The following is a 9,585-nucleotide window of genomic DNA, read 5'->3' as shown; positions in this document are numbered from 1 at the left end:
GGAACATTGGAGCAAGAGTGGGACTCTGGATATTAATGTACACATTGGTCTTTATATACACCATACGGAATACATTATTAATATTTAATGTGAATGTTCAACTATACTCTGTAAAGCACTGCGTAATATGTATGCGCCATACCTCCCAACTGTCACGATTTTAGAGGGACAGTCCCGATTTTCGGGTCCTGTCCCGCTGTCCCACCCGCGGCAGGCATTGTCCCGCTGCGGGGGGTGGCAGTTGGGAGACCCCCCAATCTAGTAGAATAGACGCTGTGCGCATGCGCACAGCGTCTATTCTCGTATGAAAATGAGGTTGCGGCTAATTAGCATAAGATGTGCCGTCATTTGCATACGCCCCTCCCCCTTTTCGGAGTGTCCCTATTTCTTCAGATCAAAAGTTGGGAGGTATGTATGCGCTATATAAGAAACTTAATAAATAAATAATAATAAATATTTAACACTATACAGTATATATGTCTATACTATAGGCTGTAGCAAACTTCTAAATAATATAAATAAGTTGCCATTAAAAGGTTAAACATACCATAACAAATAAATGTACAAACATAATAGAAACATTACTGCACTTTCCAAGCGCACATTCTCCCACCTCATGGTAAGGCTCCGGTCTCTTCTTCCTGGCAGCTGCTCTGTGAACTAGTGCACTGATTGTGGATTCAGATACACAGACACAGCAAACTTGGTAGAAGAAGCTGACACCACTGGGCACGTGCAGCAGCTCGGCTCTGTCCCATACACTGCATGATGTGGCGGTAACTCTAGTAATCTTATTATATTCCATTGCTACGTCATAATTTGAACCACTTGCCTAGAGAATGGGGATTTCTGGGCAACCAGCAACCCCCTGCGTTTGCCTAGGAAACGGACATCGCTGGCGGCATACTATGGGTTGCAAGATCATCGATGGTTTAACTTATCAATGGTCATCATCACTTTTCTTTGACTGACTGGCCTGTGCTCCAATCAGAACCTGGGGGGGGGGGGGGGGGCAGCCAGTGAGTTCTGCGATTGATAGGCACATGGGAGCCCGTCTGGCATCGCAATCGCACCAAAACCACCTGCATTGGGCCAGATTTCATGAGATCCGTTGCGAGCTCATAAAAAACAAGTCCCGATTTTAGCGGGACAGTCCCGATTATCAGGGCCTGTCCCGTTGTCCCACCCGCGGTCGGCAGTGAGTGGGGGCAGTGAGGGGGGGGGCTGTTGGGAGTCCCCCACCCGCGGTCAGCAGTGAGGGGGGGCGGTAAGGGGTGGCTATTGGGAGTCCCCCCTGTCGGCTGCTAAGCAGCGGGGAATAAATGCTGTGCGCATGCGCACAGCATCTATTCCCGTAGCCAGGGGGTTGGGGGCATGGCTAGAGGCTCACAGAGCCTCTGGGTCATGCCCCCATAGCGTCAAAATGGGGGCGTGGCCTCGTGGGAGAGCCGCGAGTATAGGCCACACCCCCAACATTTTCAACGCGCCTTCGGCGCAGAGCAACTACGTCCCGCCTCTGTCTCCTCCAAAGTTGGGAGGTATGCCCCCCCCCCCCCCTATCTTCCCTTCCCACAGATTATCCCCTCTGCTACAGCTGGAACATAAGCCCAGGCCTGGAAGCTCAGCTCCTGGCTCCACAGGAAGGCAGAGAAGGGCTGTGGGCTATGAGTGTCTGGAGGATGGGGAGAACCAGCCCAGTATCCCCTGGCCCGTACAACCTATACGCGGGTAGAAAGTAGTCTAATTGTGGGATCCCTGTGCCGAAATCTACAAATTGACACCAAAATAAGCAAACAACTATTGTCGACCTTTTCACGTGTCGACCATTTCCATGCCAACCTTTTGCTTGTGTAGTCTTTTTTCCCATGTTGACATTGTGAATGTTGCCCTTTTGGAGTTAACCTAGAGATAGCGTTGACCCTAAGATTAATGGTATGCGGTCATTAGGTCGACAGTCAAAAGGACGACGTCGACGCACAAAAAAAAGGCCAACGTGGAAAAAGTTTGACGTTAGTTTTTCATAATTTTTTTTTTTTAACCGACTTGTCCATAATTTATCATCCCAGTGGGTATATAAAGAATATAACAGTGTGCCGAGTAACGCGAGCCATGCAAGGGGATGCAGGACACTTATACGATATACACTTCGACATAGACACCAAACACCTGAAAAACCTGTTTTCCCATGTTGACCTTTTGACAGTTGACCTGGACGCTGCCGACCTAGGGACCCCTACCCAAGATCCACACCCATTTCATCATTACTTTGATATTTGCGGTATCACTTTATTCTATTCTCAGAGGGTAATACAGTGCTAACGAGTTTATGAGCTAATACAACAGTCTGTCCTTAGAAACATAGAATGTGACGGCAGATAAGAACCATTTGGCCCATCTAGTCTGCCCCTTTCTTATCTTTCTGGTAATCTCAACCCTTTTTGATCCTTATTTCTTTGTAAGGATATTCATATGCCTATCCCAAGCATGTTTAAATTGTTCTACTGTCTTATACCCTTTTCACACTTGCAAAAATATCCCAGCTTTTTGCACATGAACACGCATCAACCTGGGATTTAGCTCAGTGTGAAAGTCTTGAAACTATATCCCGGGATGAACATCCCGGAATTTCTACCCAGGTCCTGACTGGCATTAAACTGTAGTTGCCATGCTCTTTACCAATTCTCAAGTTTACCTAGATCATCAGTCATTTGATTTACCCCTCCTGGTGTGTCTAATCTGTTGCATATCTTTGTGCCATCTGCAAAAAGGCATTCTTTCCCTTTAATACCATTTGCAATGTCACTAACAAAGATATTAATGACACTGGTCCAAGTACAGATCCCTGGGTACTCCACTGGTAACATGTTCCCCCATAGAATGCACTCCATTTACTACAACTGTATGTTTCCTATCCTGCAACCAGGTTCTTATCCATTTAATTGTTTCATAATCCAATCCCACAAGTTTATTTAGCAGTCTGCGATGTGGGACAGTGTCAAATGCCTTACTAAAGTCTAGATATGCCACATCTATGGCCCCCCTTCATCTACTATTTTGGTCACGGAGTCAAAAAAAAGTCAATAAGATTTGTTTGGCATGATCTCCTTGCAGTAAAACCATGCTGTTTTCGATCCTGTAAGCTGTTTAAGATATTCCACTATTCTTTATTTTAATAGTGTTTCCATTCATTTCCTTACTACTGATGTAAGGCTCACTGGTCTGTAGTTACTTGCTTCTTCTTTGCTTCCGCTTTTGTGCAGTGGAACTACATTTGCTCTTTTCCAGTCCTCTGGAACTGCACCTGTATCTAGTGACTGGTTGAATAAATCTGTTAATGGCGGTACCAGCAGGGCCCCATCTGGCCCCATTGATTTATCCACTTTCAGTCTTGAGAGTTCTGTTAGGACTTTCTCCTTAGTAAATGTACTTCCATCTACCTTATTTTTTTTAATGTCCTTGCAATTTAACTGTTGTCCCTTCCCTTCTCCGTCTATAGTGAATACGGAGCAAAAATAATTATTTAGATGATCTGCAATTGCCTTGTCTCCCTCCACCAAATTCTCAGTGTCTGTCCGCAGTCTTATTATTCCTCCGTTTGATTTTCTCCTTTCACTTATATACTTAAAAAGTTTTGCTTCCTTTATCTACTGACTGAGCCATTTTCTCCTCAGCTTGTGCCTTGGCACGCCTGATCACTTTCTTAGCCTCCTTGAGTCTGGCAAGATACACTTCTTTGTCATTATTATTTTGAGTCTGCTTGTATGTCCTAAAGGCCATTTTATACCTCTTTTGTAAACCACACTGGCTTCCTTTTCCTGGTGCTTTTCTTAACCCTTTTGATACAAAGGTCCGTTGCCTTTAGTATTGCACTTTTTAATTTTTTCCACCTCTCCTGCACTCCTTTCAAGTTCCTCCAATCCGCTAATGAATTGCTTAAACATCTCCCCATTTTTGCAAAGTCAGCCTTCCTAAAATCCAACACCTTAGTTTTTGTGTGACTGGAGTTGGACCCTGCCTTGATACTAAACCATACTGCTTGATGATCACTGGATCCTAGGTTCTCACCCACATATATGTCCAATATCCTGTCACCATTTGTGAGTATTAAATCTTATATTGAGTCTTTGCGAGTAGGCTCCCTCACCAATTGCTTTAGAGATGCTCCCTCTAGGGAATTTGGAAATTTGCCACTTGTAGATGATCTTGCAAAAGACTCCTCCCAATTTACATCAGGTAGATTAAAGTCTCCCATGTTTATGACCTCTCCCTTTAAAGCCATTTTAGTGACATCAAGCAATAGGCTCCTGTCCAAATCCTGCCCCTGGCCTGGTGGTCTATAGATTACACCAGTGCGAATAGTGTAATTTTCCCCCATTTCTATGGTCACCCAAAGGGCCTCAGTTTTTTCTTCAATGTTTTGTATTAAAGTAGCATTTATACTTTTCTTTACATACATTGCGACCCCTCCTCTGATTCTTCCCATTCTGTCCTTCCTAAATAAATTGTATCCTGGTATAGCTATGACCCAGTCATGATTCTCAATACATGAGTCTCCTTCCAGTGACTTGCCAATATCATATAAATAAAAATCATCCATACATATAAAACACAGCGGGATTAAATATGGTTTTAATACACTTTATTTTCAGTTCTTTTTGCACTCATTACATTCAATTATGGCATTACATACGCAGGGCCAGACTGCCCATCTGGCAAATGACAGAGGGGTCGATTTTTTCTTGTAAGTGGAGACTCAGTCTTCCAATCGGCGCAGAGAGAGCCGCTGGATTTGAGAGGACGTTCTCTCTGTGCGCCTCTGAGGTCCAGGAAAGAGGGGGCATAACATGCCGCTATTCCCCTCTCTCCTGCAACCCAAGAGAGGCAGCTCATGCATGTGCGGTGCATGTGTGCGCGTGTCCTCGTGCGCAACATGCCAGGGCCGATTCGGCAGCCCAGTCTGTCGCTGTACATACGTATGTCATGGTCAAAGTAATGGCAATTCTTTCTGGCGGTCAACAATATCCGTAACTTTCAAATCATGTCGAATTGATTGCATCCCTCCCCTTTGAAGGGGTGGAGATGGGCATAAATTGCTTCTACAATGACAATGGATCTAAAAGTTATATTCAATGGTACCCAATGGTTTTAACAAGGAATTTATGTTTCCTCCATTTTTGTGAGACCTATCGGAGTATAGTATACCAGCTGTATGCACCTTACATTGTTAATTCTTTATTTTGGATGCACTATTTCACTGTTTTTCCCTTTTGTATAAGATGCGTCAGGTGGTTGATGGTTACTTAATGGGATCGCTACTTCGCACCCTCGGTATGATGAGGTCATTTATTTGTTTTTGTGTAATAGTTACAATCAGATGCTGCCTTCTAACCTTCCCTTTGTTTATTTATTTATTTTTTTCAAAATATGTTTTATTGATCCTCACAAGTCATAATGAGTACATACAATAGGTTAGTACAAAGGCACCCAGATAGGAACAATTCACCATTTTCAAATTTTCTATAACATACATGAACAATGGAGAGAACATGACATGGTAACTCTAGTGGTGATATAGTATCGGACATAATACTGGTGCAGGAATGATAATGGCATGTATGAAACCAATGGTGTCACCAGTCGCTAGAGAAGGGGTTACCCAAAACAATCAACGATATCAAATATAATCATAAACAGAAGAAAGAAAAAAAAAAAAAGGGATGACCAAGAACAAACAAACAAAAGAAAAAAAAAAAGAAAAGGACAACCTCAACAATCCGCTCCCAGCTCCAAGCCGATGACCCATCCACGGACCGATCCAGCCTTCCAGCAAAGAAAAGGAGAGAGGGAAGGGGATACACAAAGGAGAAAGAGAGCATGTAGGAAAGTGGCATAGGCCCAATAGTTAGATAGTTATAGGAGTTTTATTCTGAAGAAGTTGAAGATTGTGCCATGAGGTGGACTGGAAGCAAGTCTGGATGGCCTCCTTAGTCCTGGGGGGCAAAGTCTGAATATATTTGCTCCATACTTGGAACAGGACTGAGGTCATGGATTCTTTGTGGAGAGATGCCTCCAGCCAGTCCATGGTAAATAGGAAGAGTAATCGAGAGGTTGCCATCTCTAAGGAGGGAGCATCATCATGTATCCATTGCTGCAACACAGCCTTCCTACCCACGGCTGATAAGAGTACAAGAAGTTTTTTATCATGTTTGGGGACGGTTATTTGATCTGCTACATATCCAAATAAAGCCCAGGATTCGCTACATTGAAAGGATAGTTTCAATGAGGAGGCAGCAAAATTATGTAGGGAGTTCCAGAACGTTTGTATATGAGGGCAGGACCATAGGCAATGATATAGGTCCGCCCCAGGTGAGTGGCATTTTGGACAGTCAGAAGTATCAGCGATGCCTATCAGATGGCGACGTTCAGGAGAGAGATAAGCCCTATGCAGGATCTTGTAGGACATTTCTTGATAAGAGCTAGCAGGGATGAGTTTCAGATTTAAGAGGAATGTGGATAAGATGGCGTCGGGGTCAAGGGTCGTGGTCTGTGAGGCCCATTTTTGAAGACCCGGAAGGTCTGATTCAGGATCCAATTCGGGGCGTATTCGTGCATATAGTGTAGATATAGTATGTGTACGGGTGCGAATGACGGAGTCAAGAGGATTCGTAATGTCCTGAGGTGTTAGCTTGGGCAAAATGGATCTTAAGTAATGCGTAGCTTGGAGGAAGGCAAATTTATGTTGAGGGGCCAAATGAAAGCGCGGCATGGCTTCGTCGAAAGTTAGTGGTTTGTGTGAAGCATTCAATAAGTGTCGTAGAGATAGAATGCCAGAAGAGCGCCAAGAGGTAAAGGGAGACCTGGCTTTGCCATTCTGAAATTCTAGGTTACCAACCAAAGGGAGAGATAGGGAGTAATAACAGTTTAAGTGCAGAGATTTCCTAGCACGCCTCCATGCATAGACAGTAGATGAAATGAGGAGGTTGTCATAATGGTTAGATTGTAATTGAGAGGGTCTAGCATGTAAAATAAAGCTAAGAGAGAGTGGGTAGCAAAACTGGGAGTCTAGCGATAAATCTGTAAATACATTGGAGTCAGTAATCCAATCTACTGCGAAACGAAGAAGACAGGCCAGATTGTAATATTTAATATTGGGCAAGTTGACACCACCTCTTTGGGTTGTTTGCATTAATTTATAAAGGCTAATCCTAGGTTTTTTAAGATTCCAAATAAATTTAGAAATCATAGCATTCAGTGCTGACAGATCACATTTAGTAAGTAGAATTGGGGTCATTTGTAAAACATACAAAAGCTTAGGGAAACTAGCCATTTTAAACAGGTTACAGCGCCCCAGAAAATTAAGAGGCAGATTTTGCCAAAGAGCAAGTTCCTGTTTTATTTTTTGAATGACAGGAGTAATGTTACAGGAATATAGGTTATGGGGATGTTGTGGAAGGACAATGCCTAGAAAAGTGATGTGAGAGGGGGCCCATTTAAAAGGAAAAGGGGTGAACCATCCTACACGTGCCTGGCCAAATATGGCCAGAGCTTCGGACTTTTGAAAATTAATTGAGAATCCAGCGAAGGAAGAGAATCTATTAATTGTATCGATTAAAAAAGGGACCGAATATTTGGGACCAGATAAAAAAAGGAGGACGTCATCAGCAAAGGCCACCGTACGTAACTCCCTAGTGCCTATGGAGATACCCCTTAAGTGGGGAGATAATGAAATAAAACGGAGGAGTGGTTCAAGTGCCAAATTAAAAAGTAGGGGAGAAAGAGGGCAGCCCTGACGGGTCCCCCTTTCAAGGGGAAAGGAGGGGGAGGTAACATTATTGACTGTAACTTTAGCCATGGGTTTGGTGTATAAGGATTTGACAAGAGCGCGAAAAGACTCACCAAATAGCTGGCCAGCCAGAACTCTATGGAGGTGGGGCCAGGCAATTTGGTCGAAAGCCTTCTCAGCATCTAAATTTAGTAGAATATTGTCATGAATTTGATGGAGACGGGTATAAGAGATTGCGGCAATAGCTGCTCGGATGCCCACCACAGACTGTCTCCCTTTTACAAAGCACAACTGGGCAGGCGAGATCAAACGTGGTAGACATTTCTGCAAACGATTAGCCATTAATTTCGTAAGGATTTTGAAGTCTTGGTTTAGAAGAGATATGGGGCGATATGAACCGACTAGAGAGGGGTCTTTGTCGGGTTTCGGGAGTACTATAATTTGGGCTTCATTAAAATTATGTGGTAGGGTTCTCGAGGTCAGAATATGATTAAAAAGGAGGGCCAAAGTCGGGGAGATCTCAGAGCAAAGTAGCTTGTAGAACTCAGCACTAAAGCCATCTGGGCCCGGACTTTTGCCGTTAGGGAGGGATTTAATGGTGGAACATATTTCCTCTTCCGTGATAGGGCTATCTAACATATCACTTTCTTCTTGTGAGAGTGTGGGTAGATTAGAGGCCTTTAAAAAAACCTCACTTTCAGCCACATTATCTGGGCCTACTGAATACAGGGATTTATAGAACTCCATAAACTCTGCACATATGGCATTGGGGTCGGTGATAAGTGATCCTGATTTTTTGAGCGCATGTACCCTTGTTCGAAAGCGTGGTCCTTTAATTAGGTTGGCCAGAAGCTTGCCAGACTTGTTTCCAAATCTATGTAGCTTATTTTTAAAATGGTTATGGCTAGACTGAGCTTGTTCTGTAAGAAATGTGTCGTAAAGCAGTTTAGAGGAGAGATACGCCTCTTTGTTAGCAGGAGTATCAGAGTGTTTATACGTTCTATAGGCCTCAGTTAAAGTCTTAAGCTGGCCATACATCAGAAAGATCGATCTTAAGATCGATTGCGCTCATGATTGTGTACAATTTCCCTTGAAATCCCCGGCTGTCCTTGGTGGTTTTTGGACACACAATCTACACACAATCGATCATACAATCAATCATACAATCCATCTACTGCATGATTGTGTACACAAGATGTGCACACAATCTGCATACAATCCATCTTACAATCAGTCATACAATCCATCTGCTGATTGATTGTATGATTATGTACATAAGATGTGCACACAATCTGCATACAATCCATCTTACAATCAGTTGAGATTGTATGATTGGGTACAATATCTTTCTGATGTATGGCCACCTTTACTTAACTTCGTCAATCGGAGTGTAAACCGTTTGCGAGTAGAGCAGACGTAAGACATGATGTGTCCTCTGAGTACTGCTTTCGAAGCATTCCAAAACAGTGGGGGGTCATTAGCATGGGCAGCATTATCAGTGGTATAGTTAGACCATGATTGTTTAAGGTGTAATAGAAAATCGTTAGAGTGGAAAAGATGGGTCGGAAAATGCCAACGTTTTGTGAAGGATTGGGGAAGTGACAGTCTGATAGATAACAAAATAGGGGCATGGTCAGAGATGATAATGTCATAAATGGAGGTATGTGTCACCCTGGGAAGGAGGTGCCCATTTGTTTATTTTATTGTATTCATCGTGTATTGTTGGTGGATTATGTTCAATGTTCGTTGGGCGGGCAGAGAATGAGGAGTCGCTGGAGGGCGGCGCCCGTTCCCTGTCTGTC

Source organism: Crinia signifera, chromosome 9, assembly GCF_055691185.1.
Source record: "Crinia signifera chromosome 9, ASM5569118v1, whole genome shotgun sequence".
Taxonomy (NCBI): Eukaryota; Metazoa; Chordata; class Amphibia; order Anura; family Myobatrachidae; genus Crinia; species Crinia signifera.
The sequence above is the reverse complement of the archived record's forward strand: the minus strand, read 5'-3'. Positions refer to the sequence as shown.